General features: G+C 45.4%; 1 long non-coding RNA gene across 1 annotated transcript in view; it reads right to left on the minus strand.

The window, feature by feature from the left end:
- Positions 1 to 3,260: 3,260 nt before the first annotated feature.
- Positions 3,261 to 22,800, minus strand: part of LOC135320525 (uncharacterized) — a 64,480-nt gene continuing 44,940 nt past the window's right edge. The window contains exon 5 of the long non-coding RNA XR_010379694.1: positions 3,261 to 3,706. This is a non-coding gene — a long non-coding RNA (uncharacterized LOC135320525). The remainder of the gene's footprint in view (positions 3,707 to 22,800) is intronic.

Raw genomic sequence — 22,800 nt, forward strand, 5'->3', positions numbered from 1 at the left:
TAAAACAGCATGAGCTTTATTCTATTAAAAAAGTGACTTGTTAAATCAATGTTTTGATATTTTAAACCTGTTAAGAGTGCAGGAAAAAAAATCAAAATTTTGCTTAATCACAAAACAGAGAAGCTTATTCCCTGAAAATGATCAATGTGGATTTTACTAAACTTAATGAATCTGGTCAGAATCCCACGAATTTAAATGTCTGTGTGGATGGTTACACGGCAACATGAATTCTGAGTTGTAACAATAAATATTCTGTGTAAGTAATATTCAAGGTCGTCTGATTAAGGCAATTTAACTAGTCCCTGTCTCACTAGTATGATACAGATTTCATTAAAACTTCATACTACACTAAAAAAAAAAAAATGAATCCTTGTTACTTTAAACCATATTCAAATATATCATATATATAAATATTATAAATATTAAATATGCATCAGAAATAAGCGACACTTTTTAGTATTCAGAGTTGATACTTCTAAAATATCTGTCATTCTGACAGCACATTTTTATTAAGCACCTCTTGGGTTCTTTGTATACAAGGCGTCTAACTCTCACAGTCAGACAAGTTAAACGATATTACTCAAATTTCACAAATGAGGAAATGTACTTAAGCCATGAAAACAACTTACATATTCACCATCAGGAAAGAAAAGAGTAAAGATTTTACTTATAATATTCACTGACAATCTTTTCTTCCATATTAAGACTACATAAAACCAATTCAGTCTTTGTAAGTATTTCTGTCAATAAGGGCCACTAGAGAAAAACAAGTAACATCATTAACAGTGGTCGGACTTTCAAAGCCCACTTCTCTTTGGCACTATAATTGCTTTTAATGTTTTGTTTTTTGTGCTAACAGACCACTAAATTAAAAAAATTAACTTTTTAAGTAATTACCTGAGAATTAAACATTTGTGAAAATGTACAATTTTAATTTGACACTCTGTCTCACATTCTCACTGGTGTCTCTCCTTTGAAGGCCTCATAAGGCTGAGATCACTAAAATCGGCCATTTATGGAGTCACAGCAGTTCGGGTAACCACTCAACGGGAGGCTGATTAGAGGAGCAATTAAGAATGCATCCTGTGCAGCCTGGGTTCCAGCACCGAGCTAGCCACCGCCAGCTGCGTGTGATTTGGGACAAGCTGCTCCATCTCTCAATCCCTCAGCTGCAAAAAAGGAGACACTGATACCTACCCTCAAACACCTGCTATGAAGTAAAACATGAGGAAAGCATTTTAGTGTTAGGTAGGTGTCCACTCAGAGCGAGTTTGGTCATTATGATGATGAGGATGGCTGTTAATAAATTAAGCTAGACCAAAAGGGAGAAATCACCTTAAAGGAGAAACATTTTAATTCAATCAGCATTTCCTTTTGGATGGATTGCAGAATGTTCTATTGATGTTTTTAATAAACCAAGTTTTGTCCATTAATTATAGATTTACAGGTTCATGGACAAGTCTCCAGAAAAAGAATTAGAGGCCTCTAACCTCTGAATACTAAGAAAGTAAATTAAAAAAAAATCATTTGGGAGATTATACCTCATTTGGGAGAGTATGTGCTTAGCATGCATGAGGCCCTCAGTTCAGTCCCCATAAACTCCATTTAAAAACTTTCTTTTTTAAGAAATGGAGAATTAAAGCAAAAAGATGGAGGAATACAGAATTTTTTAGAGACTCATCTCAGATTTAAGACGGGGAGAAAACATCCATTTCTCAGAGGAAATCTTCAGAACTATGTAAACAGGATCTGAGATGTCTAGTCTTCTAACATTATTCATGAATTCATATTACCAAGTCTTAAAACTACCTGATAACCCACAGAGGTGATACTGATCATAACACCTGCCAACACGGATCGAGCTCCCGCTAGGACTGCTCTGTTCTGACATCTCTGCTCCTGAGGCCTGACCAGGCTGAGAGCACTAAATTCGGTCATTCATGAGCATCTCGTGTAAGTCCTCCATGTGTGCTTCTAACTCTCCCCTCACCAGCCCCTCTGAGGGAAGCACTGTTATCATCATCCCCACCCGCAGATAAGGCCACTGAGGCACAGAGTCTAAACCCTTTCCAGGTCACATTGGCATTAAAGGACGTCTGTATTTCTGCTGTTTTGCTTTTGACAAAGTAATCTGAGATATCAATTCAAGGGAGACTGTTAAATAGTCAAGTCTGTCAGGTCTTCACCTCAAAGAGCAGATACTATAAATTCCTGATGTAGGATGAGGCTGCCGCCACAAACTGACTCAGCTTGAAATTAATATCCAAGATGAAGCAGCGGATTCACGTAAATATTCACGACTGTCAACTCCGCTCTCGGGTCTGGGCCCTTCACTGCCTGAACGGGGGTGAAATCCCCACCCGTGTCAGGGAAGGACGCGCAGCTCTTCCGGGACTCACCCAGGATTCACGGGCTGTTTCCCCCCACAGGCTGTCCTCAATGATTAAAAAGCTCTCAAGATTTTTACACCATGCAAAACTAAAAGACATTTCTGCAGATGGAGCACTTTCTCAGGCTTAAACCTTTTTTGCCTACACTCAGCAAGGGGCAAAAAAAAAAGAAACATGACTCTACAAAGTCTCTGACCCTCACCACTCACGGGAGTAGAACGGCCACAGCAGCAGATGAGTCTTCTCATTGCACGATGAGAACAAAATAAAGCCGCCCCAACCACAGGCACTCCCAGAGACAGAGCTCAGCAGTCTTCTGCACACTCACAGTTGTGCAGCCCTCACCACCATCTATTTCCTGAACACTTCATCACCCCAGAAGAAACCCCCTGTCACTATCAGTCATTCCCTAATCCCCCTCCACCCAGCCCCTTTCAACCATCACCTGCTCTCTGCCTCTGCATGTGCCTTTTCTGGGCATTTCAGATCACTGAAATCAACAATATGTGGCCGTTTGTGTCTGCTTCCTTTCACTTAAAATGCTGTTTTCAAGGCTTGTCCATTTTGAAGTGGTATCAGCATCTCTCTCTCTCTTTTTTTTTTTTTTTTGAAAACGTTAAAGTTTATTAGAAGGTAGTAAGTACTATCAAAAAGAGTACGGTGGAGCATAAGTGATTGGGTTTCAAAGGGAAAAGTGCGGGTTGAACAGTCAGGGAGGAGTTCCCAGAACAGGTGGCCTTTTTCATTTTCCTCTTTATTTGTTTTTTCTTTTTTATTCACTCTTACATGTGAATAATGTTCCACTACATGGAGATACTACATTCTGTTCTTCCATTCAGCAGCTATTTATGAATGAAGTCCAGTAGAATGAGTGTAAGAAGTGACTACCATGGATGGCATTTAAGCAAAGGGCAAGACGTGCTTTCAAAAAACAAGCCAACAAACAGAGGCACAAGGAAATTCAGTGCGTTTCTGAGCAAAGAGCATGCTTGCTTCGGCAGGACTACCGTGCAGGGCTGGGGCGGATACTGGCAAGTATCACGGTGAAGGAGTCACCTGATAAGACTCCCCACTGCAAGCAGCTCAGCCAATTCTCCCTCACACTGTATTGTTAGAGCCATGTTTCTAGGTTACTCTTATTTCAAGTAATAGTAATTTAACTACACATCTGATCATCTGCCTCAGACCACATTACCTAGAAGCCACAGAAAATCATTCACTGACCGGAGCAGCTCCAGGACATAACGGTGATGGATCAGGGAGTCCAGCAGCATTCCAGCCTGCAGGCACAAACCCCACATGTGCCCTGGTGATGTCTGGAAAATAAAATGCATGGAAATATCTCATTGCTGGTACACGACATCTGCCCTCAAATTGCCCCAAAATCATGCTGGCAAAGCACTACTCAAACTTTTCACTCCAAAAAAAAAAAAAAATGCTAAGAAGGCAAATTTAGGCCCTTCCATTAAAAGCCAGCAACCATCACTGCCAGTATCTGAGCTGGAATTCTCCTGACTTCAAAAACCACCGCGCAGTTACATTTCAAAAGTGAAAGTCATATATGTATTCCACGTAGATGATATTACAGTAGGATTTTTCTTTTCAAAATTTCCAGTTGCAACATTAGCACAAGAAAGTTTATGTTTCAGCTTTAAAAAAATCAATTATCCTCCACTTTCTTAATTTTGAACATATTATTATTTTATAAAGGGAGCTATGCTGCATATTATAAACCAACTGTTTGGTTTCTGCAAATAAGACCTTTATGACCTCACTATTTCAGAGCAAACTTTAATGATGTTTTGAGAGGTGGGGCCTGGGGCGCTCACAAACAGCTCTTTAAATACTGACAAGTATGTGCTCTTAAGTAATGCAAAGGCTCTAACTCCACACTAGCTCAGAAAGCAAAGAAACTGCACCAAAGACTTACTTTAACATTTTAATATATTCCTATTGTTTTGAATATTAAAGTTCTTAAAAGATATGATTTTTTTTGAGAAAGCCAACAGCTGTATTAAATTTCCTCTCACCAAGAAAGCAATCTTTATCAAGAATAAAAACCCCTATAGAAATCGAAATGACGGGACGTTTCTAGCTAAGTGAACATGCAGATCTGAACACAAACCTAAATCCTATCAGATCTCACTCGAACGAGCTCAACAAAGTCCTGGGCTACCCTGGAACTTAGCTCTTCTTTTCCAAAAGTTGGCTGAGCTAAGATCATCACACAAGGCAGGGAAGGAGAGAAGAGGAAAGTCCACCTGGCAGCCTCCATCTGTTTTCTTCCAGCCAAAAGTCGCCTCTAGGGTCGCCCTGCTAACAAGCCCTCCCCATAAGGAAATCCGGCATCCACACTGCCCCTGCCGTCCCCAAGCAGTCCCGACGCCTCTCTCCCAGCCTGTGAATGTTCTTCTAATGACACCCCCTCTTGGTGGCACCCTTCCCCTCTTCCCTGCTACACACACACACACACAGAGCCACAGCAGTCTTCCCAAATCACAAATTTGATTACATCACCCCCACTTCAAACCCTTCAGAGGCTCCCTGGTGGAATTCTAGCCCCACCCCAGACACTGCTTGCCCAGCCTCACCTCAGTACACAGGTCCCCAGTGACCTCAGGGGCCCCCTGACTTGCTCCTACTTCCCACTTGTCTCCAGGCTCATTTTGACTGTTTCCCAAGGAAGCCTTCCCTCCTTCCAACTACCACAATTTGTTCCTCTATTCCTAGAACATTCTAGGCTAAGTCAACTTCTGACAATGCTAAGCTCACAAGAAGCAAATACATTTTGCTTACTAATGTGGCTCCACCCTCTCTCCCCTAGACACACAGAAGTGCACGTGTTATGAATAAATGATTGACGGGGTGGGTCTCAAAGAGACAGATATACCTACTCTCACACGTCCCGACCCTTGTGTCTGTAGAATATCAGAAGAAAAACCAGAATTACCTTTCCTGAGGGTCACTTTCTGATGACACCCTTCACTGACTACTGTGTCAGTTCTAGTAAAACCCAAGCTCTTCCAAAGCCCTCCATCCCAGACTCTCTCCAGTGTCCTCACCAGCAGGGGCACCTTCCACCCTGGACCACACAGGGCACTCTCCCCGTTTCCCCAAGCCAAAAGCCTCCAGGCATCTGCCCGGGCTGCACCTGCCACCTGAGCCACATTCTTGACTACTTCTCCTGGCTGACACTCTGTCCTCACAAATGAATGTAGAGTCCATTTCTTCCAGGAAGTCCTCTCTGATAATGTCCTTTAGGTCTTGGTTGGGCTTCATCTATAGCAGCAGTACATGGTGACCAACTGGGTGTTTGCCCGCTCCTTTGAGACCACGAACTCTTGGGGGCCACGTGGGAAGGAGTGAGAGATTACAAGAGGGGTGCGGGAAGCAAAAAGCAAAAATCACAGCCCAAGTCCCAAATTCAAGGATACTTTCTCAGGAAAAATATAAACAATTTCACACGTGTGCAATTTGGCTACTGTTTTTGTGGCTTGTGGACAGCAAGAACTTGGTGTTCTAGTCCAAAACCCAGATTACATGCAAAGAAATGTATATATTCATATCCAAAGGAAACCAGAGCTGCTCAACAACAGTTTGCAGTTAGAATTGAAAGGAACTTTGATAAAGGCAATCTCTCTCTCTCTCTTCCTTCTTTTCTGGCATCATATAATTTTAGAAGTATTTGCGTGACCAAGAGATGGCTACAGCCCGTGATTCTTCACTGGAGTGTTTGGGGCTGAGGAAGATCAGATTACATTCACTGCGTAAATGCAATCACACCAACACACTGATAGGTGCCGTGGTGGTGGAGATGATGTTCCAAAACAGGCAACACTATTCTGTAAGAGAACTCTAAATAGAAAGTAAGAAATGCAATGTTCTGTAGTCAATTTCATTTGCTATATGGGTCATTAATTGATAGTATATCTTGTCTAATGAAACCCAAAAATAAACTGTCAACGTCGATTTTCTTCATCTGACCATTTTATGCTAACTTTGGATATTAAACCCTCACTCCATAAGTAAAACTCAGGCCTACACTGCAGCACAGTTACATCCCGTGGAAGAAAGCCGATCAAGGGAGAACTGGAGAGTTTCCCTTCAGAAGCTGCTAAGTCTGGTTTTGCACCTGTACGTGATTTGCAACCACGTCATCGAGAATGGAGAATACCTAACAACTGTGGGGCGAAAAGCACTGCGGTGCTTCAGAAAAATCAAAGAACGCTGAGCTTTGTGAAACAGTCCTGAGGCACTTAAATCGTACTTTTTCTGAAAGGCTCCAAAACTGACCCAATTCATCATTCCAGGTTCAACAGGGAGGTACCGGAATTAGTAGAGAAAACATGCCCTTGAAGTCTGACAAGGCCTTGCTTGAATTCTGCTGCAGCATTTACTAGCCACTAAACGGACCAATTCCTTAACCCTCTGAGAAGGCTTCCCGATCTGCAAAAGGGGGCTGCCACCGCCCACCTGGGAGGCATGGATGTGAATTCAACACGCAAGTAGGGCGGCCGACTGGTACCTGACACGGGGCCTGGCTAGTTTCCCTCCACTGCCCTTCTCCCCCTTTAAACTTGCACTGTTCCCTCGGTAAGGATCAAGACCACGGAACAGAATGCCCGATTTTTCTGTGTATCCCCGGATACATGACTTACCCTTAGGAGGCCAGAAAAACTGCTTCCTCCCCAGTCACTATCAACGTTCTTAAGATTCTGGGTATTTTTAACGCTATTTTCCAGGGAGACTATTCCAGAACTTTCCAAGCACCATTCTCCAGGTTGGCTCCCCTCCCAGCACCCATCCTTTCTCACTTCAGATACTCTGTATGATTGCCTTCTGTTCATGGGAAAGCGAGTCCGGTAGGGTGGGGACTCCCAAGGACTCCCCCCTCCCTCACAGGTGAGTGTGACTACCTTCTGCCCACTCCTCACTCCAACTCCAGCTTCTAAGAAGTCTACCCTCCAGGACCCTGCAGACTCTGCATCTTCCCAAGACACACACGTGGCCACGACCCTCCCTTCAGATTTCTTCCTGGCTGGCCCTGCACACCCCCCGGCCCCTTAAAGATAAATGGCATTAGGCTGAAAATCGCAAATGCCGCTGACTGACACACCAAAGCTGCATGGTCTGGGCTTTCCTCCAACCCAGGCAGGGCCCTGCCCCCCCTCAGCCTCAGTCTGCAGCTCTCGAGATGATCTAATTCACATGCAAGGCTATGAACACCAGCTAAGAATGACGACTCCCAACGTGTATCTATAGTCCGGCTCCTTCACCTGAGCCACAATCTCATAGACACGAGTGCCTCTTTGAAGTCCTAACTTGGATGACAAATGGCATCTTAAAAATGCCTCATGTTCACCATTTACTCTGGAATTCGATTCCTGGCAGGTACCTCCCAGACTCCCCATTTTAGTAACAGCCCCAGCACCCAACTATGTGTTTGAGGTCACATTCAATTTCCAATGTTCCCTCCCCTAATCCCTGGCCTGGAATCAGTCCTATTATTTCCGTCGCTAAGCCCATCTCAAATGTGGTTCTACAGGGACCATGGCCGTAACCCCCCAAGTTCACAGCATGGTACACTGACTAACAGTCCTCCGTAGGGTGCTCCCTGGAGGGGGAGGCATCTCCTGCCACTGGTCACCTCAGAAGGCACTGTATTCTCACAAAGGAGGCCCAGGAGAAGGGACTCAAGGTTCTCCCGTGGTCTGAGCTTTGAAGGGCCCGAGGTCTGGGGGAGCTCCTAATTAGCAGACACACTTGCCAGTGAGCAGATGAGGATGGAGGAACCCAGGCAAGGCTGTTCTCACTCCAACCCCTGGGCTCTCGGGAGCCACGGGAAAGGCCTGTGTCCAGGGCACAGCCCGGCCATCACAGATCCCAGCCAGCATTAGCCAACACGGACAGCCTAGACTCCATCTAATTGTGACACTTACTTCTGTTCTGTTCCCCATCCAGAATGTGATGGACTCATTCAGATATTATGGCCTGTCTCAAGCGATACAAATTCAGTGATAAATGAAGTGTCCACATTTGGACCAGAGCATGAAAGGAGAAACAAGGCCTCATGTTCAGCATGATGGTGGTGGCCAAACCCTTCCACCGAGTGAGATGAACCATGATGGGGGTGAGAATCCAAGGTCCTAGGTCGGCCAAAACTTCTTCCTTCAAGGTTGGCTGGGGTGTTGCAGACTCCCTACCGCAAACTAACTACACGGCCGTCAGTGGTGGACATCAGCTGCAACAGACACGGAGTCAGCTATTTATGCCAACATGGGTTAAAACTAAAGGCCGGGGCAGGGAGGCCTGCACGGCTGCTGAGGCAAAGCACAGACCCGGCTCTGAATGCCCACTGGCTGGAGAAGAGAGGAAGCTACGGTCCCCTTTAGCGGTCGCTGTGTCAACAAGATCCAGGTGAGCCAGCTACTTAGGAGAAGGCCATGTTTTCCTGATACTCAGAAAAACCAGCCTCGTAAAGGGAACACAAGAGTGGCATGGATTTTAGACCCCCCTAAGCCACTTTATGAAGGCAAAGTAAAGTAAATGGCACAGGGATGTTGAATGCAAAAAAAAAAAAAAATTAAATAAGTAAACGGTGACTGCTTCCTCCAACAGCGTCCCCTGCAGCTGCACACCCATGAGCCTGCCACTTTCTCACCAGTGACCGCTGGCCAGGAAGTGCCATCACGCACGTCACACTGTGACAGCCAGGAACCGCGTGAAGAGCACGTTTGTGTAAAAGCAGGAATCGAGCAAGATGCTGCAGAATTTGACTTGACAAGATTAAATACTCCATGAAAAGAATCCCTCAGCAGCCGCCTAAATCAATTCGCATCTCACTTCTTCAAAACAATCAAACAAATTGAATAAGGGCGCATTTGTCACCAAATATAAGGAGGACCAAACAGGTTCCTCAAAGCAAGGATTTTAACAGGTATCAAACACCAGTGGGTGATGTGCTAACAAAGCAAATATTCCAAAAAATTAGAAAATAAAAAATGACTAGGATAATACATGGATCAAGGTAACTGTTAAGTTTTTGCTCTTTAAAGCGATGGAGAGAGTACGGAGGGCAATCTGGATATTTCCAATGCAGGGTGTGCACAGCCCACATTTTCAGACGCAACAACATGCTCACTGGGCAGTACAAGAGAAAAAGAATAAAGAAAAAGGAAAAGAGGAACAAGAGAAAATTAGAAACACACAAGAACAAAAATGATTTTGACAGCATGTACAAGAATTTATGTGAGTGTGTGAGGCCCGGGATGCTGGGACGGTGAGACCCACACTCACCTCCTGCTCCAGGGAAGGCAGGGGCCTGAGGGGAGCGGCGCTGCTGGGGGACCCCAACGTGATCAGCGCCCCTAACCAAAACTCCACCTATATGCGTCTAGGCAGCTTTTGAGCTACAAATTGTGGTCGCATTTCAGGCTGGACAGTTTTACTCACTTCCACCAAGAGTAGCAGGAGAGAATTAGACTGTTCCTGTACCAAAGCATTGTTTAAAAAATTAATGACTGTGGAATAGTAAAAGCAAAAATTGAGTAAAAGTGACTGGAGGAGAATGTGGTTGACCCGAGCTCACTTGCCACGTTATCTCACTGACGTTAAGATGCTGGCTGAGCCCTTATGGTACCAAAACAGACAGACCCACCAGGAGGGAGGTTTAATGCGCTGCTGTATTTTGATGCTGGGAGCCATGCCTGGTACACGAGGTTCTGGGTAAACAATGGTGACAGTGTCAACCACTATGGGCTAAGCACACATCCAGCTACTCCGCCAAATCCCAAGGGCAGACTTCAAAAGGCAAAAACAAGTTGGCATTCTCTGGTGGGTCTGCAGAGTCAGAGCCAAGCAGTTGCTGAGCACAAATGTCACCAGTGCCTCCTATGACAAAAGAGGAGGCACTGGCCTGGGGCTGGGGCAGGGCTCTAGGCTTCCACTGCTCACCAACCAATCTGTCCAGGGGGAGAACGTGGTCTCTGCGTATGTTGCACCTATGCACCTACCTTGACTGACGCCTGGGGGCTCAGCAGGAGGTGACATGTGAGGTGAACGGAGCCAGCCTCGGTGTAGCACAGTGCTGGCAGCTATGCCCTCAGCAGTGCCCAGGCTCCTAAACCTGACACCTCATCTCCAAGGAGCAGAAGGGGAGTGCGGGCATGAAGATCACAGGGCCCTGTGAGGACAAGTACAGGCCATGACATGCCTTGCCTCTTCCTTAAGCCATAGAGTTATGTCCGGGAGGAACAGAAAATTCATCCAGAGGCCGCTAGGCACCTCACACACGTGGGGGACTCGGGTCACCTCTGCCTATCACTCACAGGGCTGGTCTGGACATTCTTTTTATCAATTCTCTGGCATCTTCTCCTCCAACTTACCAACAACCAGAAAGTAGAATCTGATCTTAGTTAATTTCAAGAATCACAGAGCACCGCCTCCACAGTGGGCCCGGCAGCCGTGCCAGGTCCTCCGACCGTCACCTGTCAGACCGCCATGAGTTCTCTCCAGACTCAAGGCCTGAGGCCGTAGGCCGTGGGCACACAGCTTCCCTCACTCTCCCCAGCAAAGGGGGACCACCTCTCGGCAAAGGCATGTCACCCTCTTCTGCACGAAGGACAGCACTATAGATACACGGGGAAACAGAGCAGATGGTGGGGGGGGTAGGCAGCCCAGAAGAGCTCGTCTGTAATTCCGAGACAAAGTGGGGCCGTTGACTTAATCACAGGGACAAAGTGAGGATGAACATTTCCCTGTTCTTTCCCATACTCCGTGATACGCCTTTCCCTGCATAAGGAGTTCATTCGGAGGTCCCTGGCGGTGATTCTGATGTCCCAACATGGCATGCTGGCTGTCGGGCAGGAAGAGAGGGCCTGAGCCGAACAGGTGCTGGGCCTGGGAGGCAGGAGACACCGGCTCCAGCCCCAACTCAACCAGCGCCTCGTTCTGCCTCTCGGGATTCAGCATCTCATCTACAAGCAAAGGGATGAGACTATCTTAAGACAGGCTGCCCAACATAAATGAAATGAGAGCCATGTAAAGAAAGTTTCCCAGTTGCCACATTTAAAACGGTAAACAAAGAAACAAACCAACAAACAAAAAACAAATACTAGAAAATGATTTTAAGAACAAATCTTAACCTACTGTATGTAAAATACTATCATTTTGACATGTAATCAATATAGGAAGTGATAAGATAGTTTACATTCTTTTTACTAGACAAGTCTCAGCGTCTGATGTTCATTTGACCTACAGCAAATCTCAGCTCAGAGCAGCCTCCTCCCCAGCTCTCCTAGCATCAGTGGCTGTGGATACTCTATTGGACAGCAACTCCAGGGGTCCCACCAGGGTCCTGGCTGAAAAGCTGGAGTAAGTGCCCACAATAACCCTAAAAGGATCTCTCTGAAACAAAGGCAGATTCACTTTTAAATGTCTGTAAACCGGCGGGCTGCACCTCCCTCCACCCTTGGCTACAAGAGAGTCCTCTTCCTTGCTGATCCCTTTCTGGATGTAGGGAAGAAACCCGGCACACAGCCAGGGTGGACTGGCCTCCAGGTAAACTTACCTGCTTTCTGTGTCCAGTCCCATGATGTCCTCCTTCTCAAATGGGATGCAGAGAAGGAGGATCTTGTCCCCAGAATTGTCGGATGCACCGTCCAGCCACTTGGACTTGGGCAAGATGAAGAGTGACTCAGTGAAGTCGTCGATCCTCTTCTCCACCTCCCTGCAGTCCTAGTAAATTGAAGGCCACTTCGGTGCGCGGCTGCTCGGCCACCTCCCCATGCAGCAGAAAGTCAAAGAGCTGAGAGTCATAGAGCGTGGTGCCATACAGCTCCTCTGCACGTGGAGCTTTTCGAAGCCTTGGCCGAGAGGCAGTCAGTAATGATGACAAGGCCCAAGACCTTGCGGTGGGTCTGGAAGTCGCTCCACCCATTCTTGGGCGCATAGTGGTGACTGTAGTGGATACAGTTTGCCCACTGGGAGCTGCACGGACTGATCTGACTCACCAAGGTGATTCACTTATAGATGCAAAAGAAATTCTCCTCTGAGATGATCCCCACGTGTTCGACCACCACGGGGAAAGTCTGGTGGTCCTCAGCACACTGCACGTAGTCAGGGATGCTCATGTTGCAGGCCCTGACGAGAGGGGAGAGGAGATCGAAGTACATACTGTACTGTGGGCTGCAGGCCCATCTGGGTTGCGGTGACCTGGTGTGTACCAACCAGAAGGCAAGGGAAGCTCAAGTAAATCCGGGGGTACAGTTTGTCCTCAGAGTCTTCAAATGGCTACCGTAGCTCGGATCACATTACCCAGCTTTTGGTCTAGGCTTCCTGCCCTGCAGAGAAGGGTCATTTCTTGTTTTCTGTTTCCAAGCACCTACCAAGGCCCTGATGCAAAGTCACTGCTGAAAAATGCTGAATAAGGAAATGAACAAAGGAAGTGCTTTCCCCATCCTCCTTCAGCAGAATATAAAGAAAAGTACTACAGTGGGATCAAAAGATCTGGTTTTCTATCCAATTTATTTGAACTCCTAAGCTTCAGAATAATGGATAAGAAAACTTGCCTTGGGGATGAGGGTACAGTTCAGTGGTAGAGCACGTGCTTAGCATGTACGATGTCCTGGGTTCAAACACCAGTACCTCATTTTAAAAAATGAAACAAATAAATAAACCTAATTACCCTCCTGAAAAAATATTTTTTAATTCAAAATTCAAAAAAAACCTTGCAATTGACACAACATTGTAAACTTGACTATACTTCAATTAAAAAAAAAATCTTTCTCTTACATGAATATATCTGGATTACAGAAGTTTGCAAATGTAAAATGCCTAGGGTACCACCTGCATAAAAAGGGGTGACTGTACAAATTTAGTATCGCTCCTTTATGAGCTATATTTCCTTTGGGGGGGTTATAACTTCTTAGAGCTAATTTTCTCAGATTAAAAAATATAAACATTACCTGATTCTCAGGACTGCTGAAGAATCAGATAACCCTATTAAAGCATCTGACCCACAGAGGTTACTCAATAATGTTTGTTGAATGAATGAATAAACCAGCAAAGTGAATGCTGCTCCCTGCCACAGACCATCATAATGGTACTGCCTGGAAATCCCAAGCCCACGTTCCACCCGTCTCGACACTAACAATGTGGGTGACCTGGTCAGGCCTGTGTGATTCTCTAAGCCCCAGTTTAATCGTGAATAAAATTAGGGCAATAAAACAAACCTCAAATTGTTAGTGAGTCAGTAATGAATTGTACCCCAAACTTGCAAGTTGGAACCATTAAGGAAAACTATACAAAGGGTCCATAGGCCCTCTCCATATTATCTCTTACAACTACATGGGAATCTACATTATATCTCAAAATAAAAAGTCTAATTTTTTAAAGAGGCTATTGAGGTTAAATGAGCTCACTGTCTCAAATAAGGAACACAAAGCACAAATAGGACAATGCCAGCACATGAGATACACTCAGTTAACATTCCCACTCAACCCATTGGTCCCTCCAACTTCAGAGCAAGAGGATGGGTCCTCGTGGCAAGAGGCCACTGCACCTGAAGCTAACAAAACTAATGGTGCCCACTTCCAAGAGCTCCTGTCATCACCCTTGTTCTAATTTTCTATTTGTAATTTTTTTCTTTTTATTAAATAGAAACTCCCAATTGCATAGCCTTCACCTGACTAGATATCATGATGGCAGCCCTTCAAAACCTGACCACAGAGATCATGATGGCAGCCCTTCTTGGTGAAACAATAAAATGAAAAGCCATTTCCACAAGACCTCTGTGTAAATCTACTAGGGAACTTAATCCTGGACTGAGGAAGAGGACTGGGGAGGAGGGGGCAATCAGGCGCACAGAAAACTATGGGCCACCTGTCCCACGATGGACTTTAGACTCAACCCTCACCCTACAGGAAATTCAAAATACACACCGACAGATTGCTATGGACAAGATTTTTTTTTTTTAAACAAATCCCTGAATCCCTAGCAGGTCTTATTTCTACCGAAACACAAATGGATTATGTGTATAATGTTTCACAAAAGCCCTAAAATATTATCACGCCAACTTGACACATCAAGAAAAACTGAGGTAGAGAAGTTTATCACATTGTACATGATTAGAGAGAGGCCACGTCAGACACCGTATTTAAATCCAAGCCACTGCTCCAGTGCTCACACTAGAAAGTGTGACATACTGCACCTTTCCTGCCCTCTCCCTGCAATAAATCTCTGAAGAGTCTTTTCTGTGCCACCTGGAATCACAATCACATCAATTTTCCACAAAGTGCTATGTCACTCCTTGGAGGCTGTATCAAAATCTAAAGGGTTGGGATGGGAGGAGTGATTTGCATTTTCTGTTTCTCAAAGGAAACATGGCTTTAAAGGAAACTGAAAAGCACATATCTAGTCTAAGCCCTCATTGTGCAGAGAAAAAAATGGAGGCTCAGAAGAGATGAGGAAAGGTCCTTATTAATAAATATATCCTCAGCGCAGCACCAAGCCAGCCCTGGGCACTGCTGGGGGAGGATCTGGGAGACCCAGGAGAATGAGTGTTAGAAAAAGGAAAGAGAATAAGCATAAAAGGCCCTGTCTCTACACCACCATACCATGGAATTCCACCAAATTACCAAGTAAGGGTGCAGCCAATATTAAGGTGGGCTAAGCAGGTTATAGAAACCTGGAAGTCTCAACCATATTGGAAATTCCAACATTTACTATGTTTTTTTCCCAGTTCAAGCATCAACTCAGTGGGAACTCTGTACCAGGGACTACACGAGGCCTGGAGTTCTCCCAAATACAGACCTCTATTACCACGTGTACAAACCACATAAAGGCCACCAGAAGAAAAGCACCCACAGATGGAATTACTGAAACTGAAAGCAGCCAACCAGCATATATTACTAAGAAAAATGGTGCTCCTAGAAATGGACTCATGGACATAGAAAGCCAACTGTGGTTAGCAGGCAGGAAAGGGGGGATTAACAGATACACGTTAATAAATATAAAATAAATGACAAGGACCTACTATATAGCACAGGGAACTATATTCAATTTCTTGTAATGAGTTGTACTAAAAACAATCTAAAACATATTTATACACATATGCATATGTTCATAACTGAATCTCTGCTGTACACCTGAAACTAACATTGTAAATTGACTACACTTCAATAAAAATTAATTTAAAAAAATAAGTAAAAATAAAAGCAACGCCATTAAGAAAAAATAAAAGAACACTCTAATCCCCTTAGCTGTAGCTGCTGAAGAATTTTGGTTGCAAGCACCAAGTCCACTGGATCACTCCAGCACTGGCTGTCACTCTTTCTGACCATCAGAGAGTCACTTGGCTTCACTGAGGTTAATTTTCTCTTATGTGAAAGGCTACAGTTGCAACTAATGATGTATAGAATCTCATCATTCACAAGCCCAAAAATTAGTGAGGACTTCCCATGGGCCAGGCTCTGGAGAGATGAAAATATAGGGTCCCAGTTATATTCATGGGTAGAAGAAGTTTATGCCGTAAAGACAATAATTCTTCCTATTTTGATAGACAGATTCATTGCAATTCTGATTAGAATTCCTACCAGATTTTTCATGGAATGTAACAAGTTAATTTATGGTCAAGAATAGCCAAGAAACTTCTTTAGAACCACCACTGGGGAGGGGTGGATTGGTCATTCATTTCCACTGGTCTTTCTGATGTGATGAAAACGTTTAGGATAATAATTGTTGCACAACTGTAAATATGCTAAAAGCTGCTGAATTGTACCATTTAAATGGGTGGACTTCATGGTGTGTGAACAATATCACAATAAAGCTGTTATATGAAAAAATATTTCTTGACAATTATTTTTCCCTCTATACTACTTAGTCTGCCCCACAATTTAAGAAAAACAAAAAACCAAAACAAACCAAACTGTGCCAGGAGCTCTTTAGGACTGCAATGTCCCTGGGTCTCCAACGCCTCTGGTGGTGCTGTTCCTGTTAACACACCAAGCTGGGCTGGGCTAGTTAGGGAATGTAACTGTCTTTTTAAAATCGATGGTCACACGTTTCACCCTGGGAGAGGGAAGGAAGGAGGATGACACAGCCTTAAGCCTTCAGCTCAATTTTAACTGAACCAAGCCCTGCTTTCAACACTGTAAACCCTCTCACTATAAAAACACATGACACCAACAAGCACCGCCATCATAACACCTGAAAGTGTTCAAGGTACTTACCTGGGGCAGAAACACTGAGGGAGGAGACAGAAGCTCGCTTGGCACTGAGGATCCCTTTTCCCGACTCCACCAGTAGCTGGGCTTTACAGCCGGAAGCTCTCAGCCCAGGGAGCAGTGCAGACGCCACTGAGCTGTTCCTCAGGGAGCGGGAAAGGAAGACCAGGGCAGCCCCGGAGTCGCGGGGCAGGGAAATGGGTGGAAACGCGGGCTGCAGCCCCGCTCGGAGGCCATCCCCAGCCCCAGCCCCAGCTGCCCCGTCCGGGTCCGCAGACCCCGCCCGCCTGGGATGCAGCCCGCCCAGTTGTGGGGACGGGCCGGTGGCCGAGGAGAGGAAGCCCGGGAGGAGAGGACTCGCGGGCGAGAGAGGGGAAGGGGACGCCAGCAGCGGACTGAGGGGAGCCCGGCTGGGTGAGAGGCGGCAGGTGCACACCTGGCCCCGGGAAGCTGTGGCACTGGGGCACTGGGGCAGGTGGCGCGGGCAGAGGGGTCTGGCCCGAGCAATTCAGCTGAACACAGGCTGACTCGCGCCCTCGTGGTTTGTGACACGCGGACCGCCCTCCCGCAGCCACCTGACCCCTTTCCCGGGAGACCCCACATTGCACTTCCACGGCCAGAGGCACCGGCCCCGGGCAGGAGCTAAAGGCCTGCCGGGCGACAGAGCTGAGAAGCCTTTGGGGCTAATCCCCGGCTCCGAGCTGGAGCTTCCAACCCGCGGTCCAGCTGACACCGACCGCCCATGCGCAGGAGGGCCAGCAATCCGCTCTGGGTTCTGCGAGAGAAGGTGGGGCAGTGAGGGAGGGAAAAGATGGGAGGGGGAGGAGAGGAGGGAAAAAGTGGAGGGAGACAGATGGACAGGAATAGCAGAGAGAATGGAGGGATCCTGAAATGGTAAGGTCCTAGCGAGGATGGAGAGAAAAAGCTTTACCTCTGGTGGCACCCTGAAGAAGGCGGCAGTCCTGCCTCTGTACCCTTCTGTAACACTTCAAGGCCCGCAGCTCAAGTTTTACCTCCCTGATCCAGCCCTCCATCCGATGCTGCTGCAGAACCCCTACGGGTATCACACCTGTTGCCCCCACGCGGAGCAGGGTTTTCTGTTGGTCTGGGAACCAAGCACCCGCAGGTGTTGTCGCTCAGAACTACCTTGGGAAGAGTACATATTCCCCTTTTACACGCTGGGAAACAGGCAGGCACGATCTTTGCCTTAGCTCCACTGTCCCAGGTGTTGGGCTGGCAGGGAGCGGGGTGGTTCAAGATCAGAGCCCCAGACAGAGCAGACTGCCTGAGTGTTGGTGCATAGTCCCCATCCGTCCTGGGTAAACCACACTCCACCCTAGTGGAACCATCAAGGGCTCACAGTAGTTCCCTGGGTGTGGGAGAGCTGTCCTCATGTGAAGGAAAAGCCCAGCTGGGCTAACAAGCTAAGTCACAAATCTAAGTGTGATGTGTCAGTTTACTGATCTAAATTCTGCTGGGCTAACTCGTAAATCTGAAGTTTAGTGTCAGTTTACTGAGCTAACAAGCTAAGCCGTAAATCGAAGCTCAACAAGTGTCTATTACAAGTTGACAAGCACCAGTGTGCTGATTCCTTGCTTTTTGTTGCTTGAGCCTTATTGGCTAATACACCCTTACTTGTAATTAACCCTTTAAAACTTCATGTGTATGTCTTGGAGGTGGGTGCTCAGAAATTCGGAGCAGAAGCCCCTCTGAGCCCGCCGGCATAATAAATCTGAGTACACCAACACTCCGAGTGGTGATTGTTCCTTGGCTGGCCTGTTGTTTCCATAACACTCAGTTCCAGTGCCCAGCTTGCTAGGTATATAGGAGTGCTACCAAATCCAAATTCATTCTCTTCAGTGCAGGACAGGCCAATAAGTTGGGAGACCAGGTGTTGGGGTATGGAATAGCAAGTTTCTGTAGACCTAGATGGCAAACTAATGTCCTGGAAAACCATCTCCCCAAGTCAGAATTCAGGCTCTTTTCCTACGTGCTTGGTTGTTGCAATCTTCTTGGTGTAGGAATTCCTTCTTGTTAGAATCCTTTGTTCTTGCAGCTATCTGCCTGGGTCAAATCTCTGTAAACCTCTAACAAAACAAACGTTATTTTCTATTCTGCAATTTCTAATCTTTTTATGAATGAAAATGTGTTAAATATACTTAAAGATCAGAGCCTTCAGAATAGGTTCTCCTGTATATTTCAGGCTCTAAGCAACATTGTTTTACAAGCAAGATGAAGCCTAGGAGACAGAGCAAAGGGTTAAATCAAAGGAACAGATCTAATATGGAGTCAGGTTTGTTTTTTTCTATTACCGAGGCAGAAGCCACTTGAGGATTTAAATCCCTTTAAGTTAAAAATAACTAAAACTTTAAAGGAATTTACATACATATTTGGGAATGTGCATAGCATATCTGGAAAAGCATCCAAAGGATAGTAAACAGTGGCATCTCCAGGGAGGGCTGGAAGAACAGAGGATGAGGGAAAACTTCTTTCACTTGTGTATTTTTGTGCTGTTTGAATTTTTTTTAACCATTTGCATGTATTTCTTTTTCAGTTAAAAAAATGTGTAATGGAGCAAAGGAGTAACTAGCTCAGCAAATACAGCAGCCATGGAATCACTGAGTCATCACTTTTGATTTAAGCCAGGAAGCATTTATTGACTCTCAACTATGTGCCCAGTGCTGTTTTAAGACTTCTTTTTTTATTGTTATTATTATTATTATTATTATTATTATTATTATTATTATTATTATTATTATTATTTTTATTATTACTATTTTTATTATTATTATTATTTTATGAAATAATAACAAGGTATCCCTCACCCCTGCCCATGGCTGGTGGAAAACCAACTGAGTTTTTATTGAGTTGTTTTCCAAGGAGTAGAGATGAGTTATAAACTGAACACATCTTCAGGGCAAAACAGTCGGAGTGGTTTTCCAGCACTCCAGACAGCTATGAAGGGTTTTCAATAAAGGTGCCCAGAGGCTGAGAGAGAAAGCCTCGAGGACCCTATAAAAAGCTGCCCAAACTGTCTTCTCCATGGCAATACTGAAATAGGAAAGAACAAATCTGACTCCATATTAGATCTGTTCCTTTGAATTTAACAAAGCCAAGTTAATACTCTCCGGTCTTTTCATGGGTTATGATGTCACAGAGGAGATGGACAGGTCAACAAGGAACCACTCTGCCGTGATCACGGAGCCGGGGAGTGGGATGGGCGGCAACATGTGTGACGCAGCTGTAGCCGTGCCCGCGTTTCTAGGCAGGTACCCAAAGTCGCCTCGACAAGATGTCAAACACTTGTGCCCACGTCCTCATCACCTGACATGTATTAAAGAGAAATGGAAATGTATAAAAGGCCAATACCCTTGGTGGGTACACCGTCCTAAGTGCAAAGTCACAGTTTGACAACTGGCCATCTCGGTTCCCTGGGCTTCATTCTTGGAGAACCTTAAAAACCACTCCTGTCCTTAAGAAGTGCTGCATATTTGTCCTATCTTTGGCTCAGGGATGGAGCACGTTCAAGTGAACTTTAATGTCTGCACAGATTTGACTGTCTTTCTCCAGGTTCACTTGTCCATTCTAAAGAGGCCTGAGCTAAGTCCATCCTCCGTAAGATCTATTCCCTCCAGTGACTACTCATTGAGCCTGCAATTAAGGGCCAGCAGAACAAGAATGTCCTTAGCTAAAAAGTTCACCCACCCTTCACTGCTTTCTTAATCTCCTCTCCTGGCAAATTGCAACAGACTATCACCTCCCTCCACCAAGCTCCCCAACTATGTCAGTTTGTCTCCCCAAAGAGAAGGTAAGGTCCATAAAAGAGGAGACAACTCCATAGTCACCTCTGAATTCCTAGCATAAAGTAATGTTAAGAAATAAAACTATGATTATGGCTTCTTTCCTTTAAAACCTTTCTGGTTATTTGATAGAGACCTTGGAAGACAGGTGTTTGCAGTCAAGTATCTTGATCCTCAAGACTCTGGAGGCCTTTTTCGGAATGGCTGCTCACTGATTCATTCAAACCACAGCTTCTCATTCCAGGAGTAGCTGTGATTCTCTGCCAGGAGTTTGTGGTTACTCTCATGCCAGAAGAGCTTTAAACTATATCCTTACTTTGGATTTGTTATTTTTCCCCTCTCCCAAAAAAATTGACTTTCCTTACTGTCTTACCTTGAGGAATTTTTTTTCATAGTTAACCTTTTAGTAAACCATGCTTCTCGGAATGGGCTTGGCCGTACATATGATCAGTCATCCAACTCCCAGTGTGAGAAGACTCGGGCTCAGCTCCTACCCTCCTGTCAAGGCAACTGAAACTCAGTACAGGAGCCAACAGGCACCCCAGGGCTTCTAAGGCTCGTGTATCACCCAGAATTCCTGCTTTCTGGTTTGTCTTGGCTTCTGAGGATTTCCCCTCACTTTCTTCACAATTAGCTGTGCAGCTTGAAAGATGAAGAAGGAAGGTTTTATTTCTTAATCAGCATTTTAAGAAACTTGTGTAATGAAGGTTTTCACTAGTTTCTAGAACCCTCCGTTGCCGAGACAGAAAACACACTAGATATTTTCTAAGTTTAGCTATCATGTGTATTTTTTCTTTTCTTTTGTTTTCTTAACTGCAAATAGACATTTTTTAATTTAAAAAAATAAGGCCCCAAATAGGATAGAGACTTGAAGGGGCATACAAAATTAAAGGGCAAAGACAGAAAAATGATATATACTCTACAATTTTAATATAATACTTACACTATGGATCAGATCAGCAATTCTCAGTAACAGCTAATTGAAATATGTCCATGAGGTAAAACGTCTCTCCTGTCAGGAGATGGCTAACAGAAAATAGAATTAAAACAACAAACTAAAATTCTAAGTCTGGCGAGGTACAGAATTCTACCAGCTAAATGTGTCTTCTTCTGGAAAAGAGGGAGGCTCACCAGCTCTTTACTGTGGAGCCTGAGCCCAGGGGATGGCGGTGAAGTGAGCTCTGTAAGTACCCAATAGCAAACTTGTGATGAATAAAGAGATGTGAGCTTTGATGACAGAGATGATACTACTATTCACTTGTCCTGTAAAGTATGTCTTCACGTTCTGTGATCAATACCTCGCCGTCCTCAGGGGTTAAGATTATAGGAAAATTCACGGCCCGGGCCCAGACCTCCTCTTTGAGCTCATGACAATGCACTTAGATGTCTCAAAGGCAACTCGAGCTCCACCTGCAAAGAGCTGACTTCACGGTGCTCCTCCCATAGCCATCCTACCCAGGGCCCCTGGTCGGGGGGCAAGGTCTCCCTGCCTCTCCCAGCTCAGGCCCATCACTCACAGATGTGACTGGACCCCACCTTCAGGGCCCAGATTTCCTCAGTCACCGAGTCCCACCACCCACACCTGACCTACCAGGTACTCACTGGCACTCACTCAGCACTGACTGTGTGCTGGGGTCCATGCTGCACACTGTGCACACGTTATCTCACTGGATCGCCACAGCAGTCCTGGGAGGTCGGTATATCACTTCTTCAATTGATTAGATAAATTGTTTACTTCCTTGAGTGCATCATCCAAAGTGACACAGCTACTCAGCCACAAAACTGGGACTGAAAACCACTTGAAAATTCTACACTCCTGCACCTGGCAGCCACCCTAATCTGACTCATCACATCACCTCCTGCAGAGCCTTCTAAATGTTTCTAAGCATTCTACAAGACAAAAGTGATCTACGAGAGCACCCCTCTCCCCTACTTAAGATCTGTCAATGACGGTCCACTGCCCTTAGGAGAAAGCCCCACTGGGCCTGAGCACAGCCCAATGGCCCGGCATCCACGTTCCCTGCGCGGCCTCGCCGCCTCACCCACCACACAGATCTACACGTGCCGTGTCCAGGACAGGGATGCTGACTCCGTACAACCCGGGACTCGTCTCACTCAAACAATGATCACCTTCTTCAGTGTTCACCCTCTTCACTGCTGACGATCAGAAAAATATTTTCTCAGGATGAATCAATATCTTTTTCCTTACAACTTCCTGTCATTGATAATGAGCTCCATCCAAAATACAGAAGACCTAATTCTCAGTCTCCTTATCTGTAAAGTGAGAATAACAAGGAAATATATGAAGTTTTAAGTGAAATAATATACATGTGAGGCTGAGGGACAATTCCCAACATACAGTAAGCACTCAATATGTGCTTACTTAAT

The sequence above is a fragment of the Camelus dromedarius genome, unplaced genomic scaffold (assembly GCF_036321535.1).
Source record: "Camelus dromedarius isolate mCamDro1 unplaced genomic scaffold, mCamDro1.pat HAP1_SCAFFOLD_43, whole genome shotgun sequence".
Lineage (NCBI taxonomy): Eukaryota > Metazoa > Chordata > Mammalia > Artiodactyla > Camelidae > Camelus > Camelus dromedarius.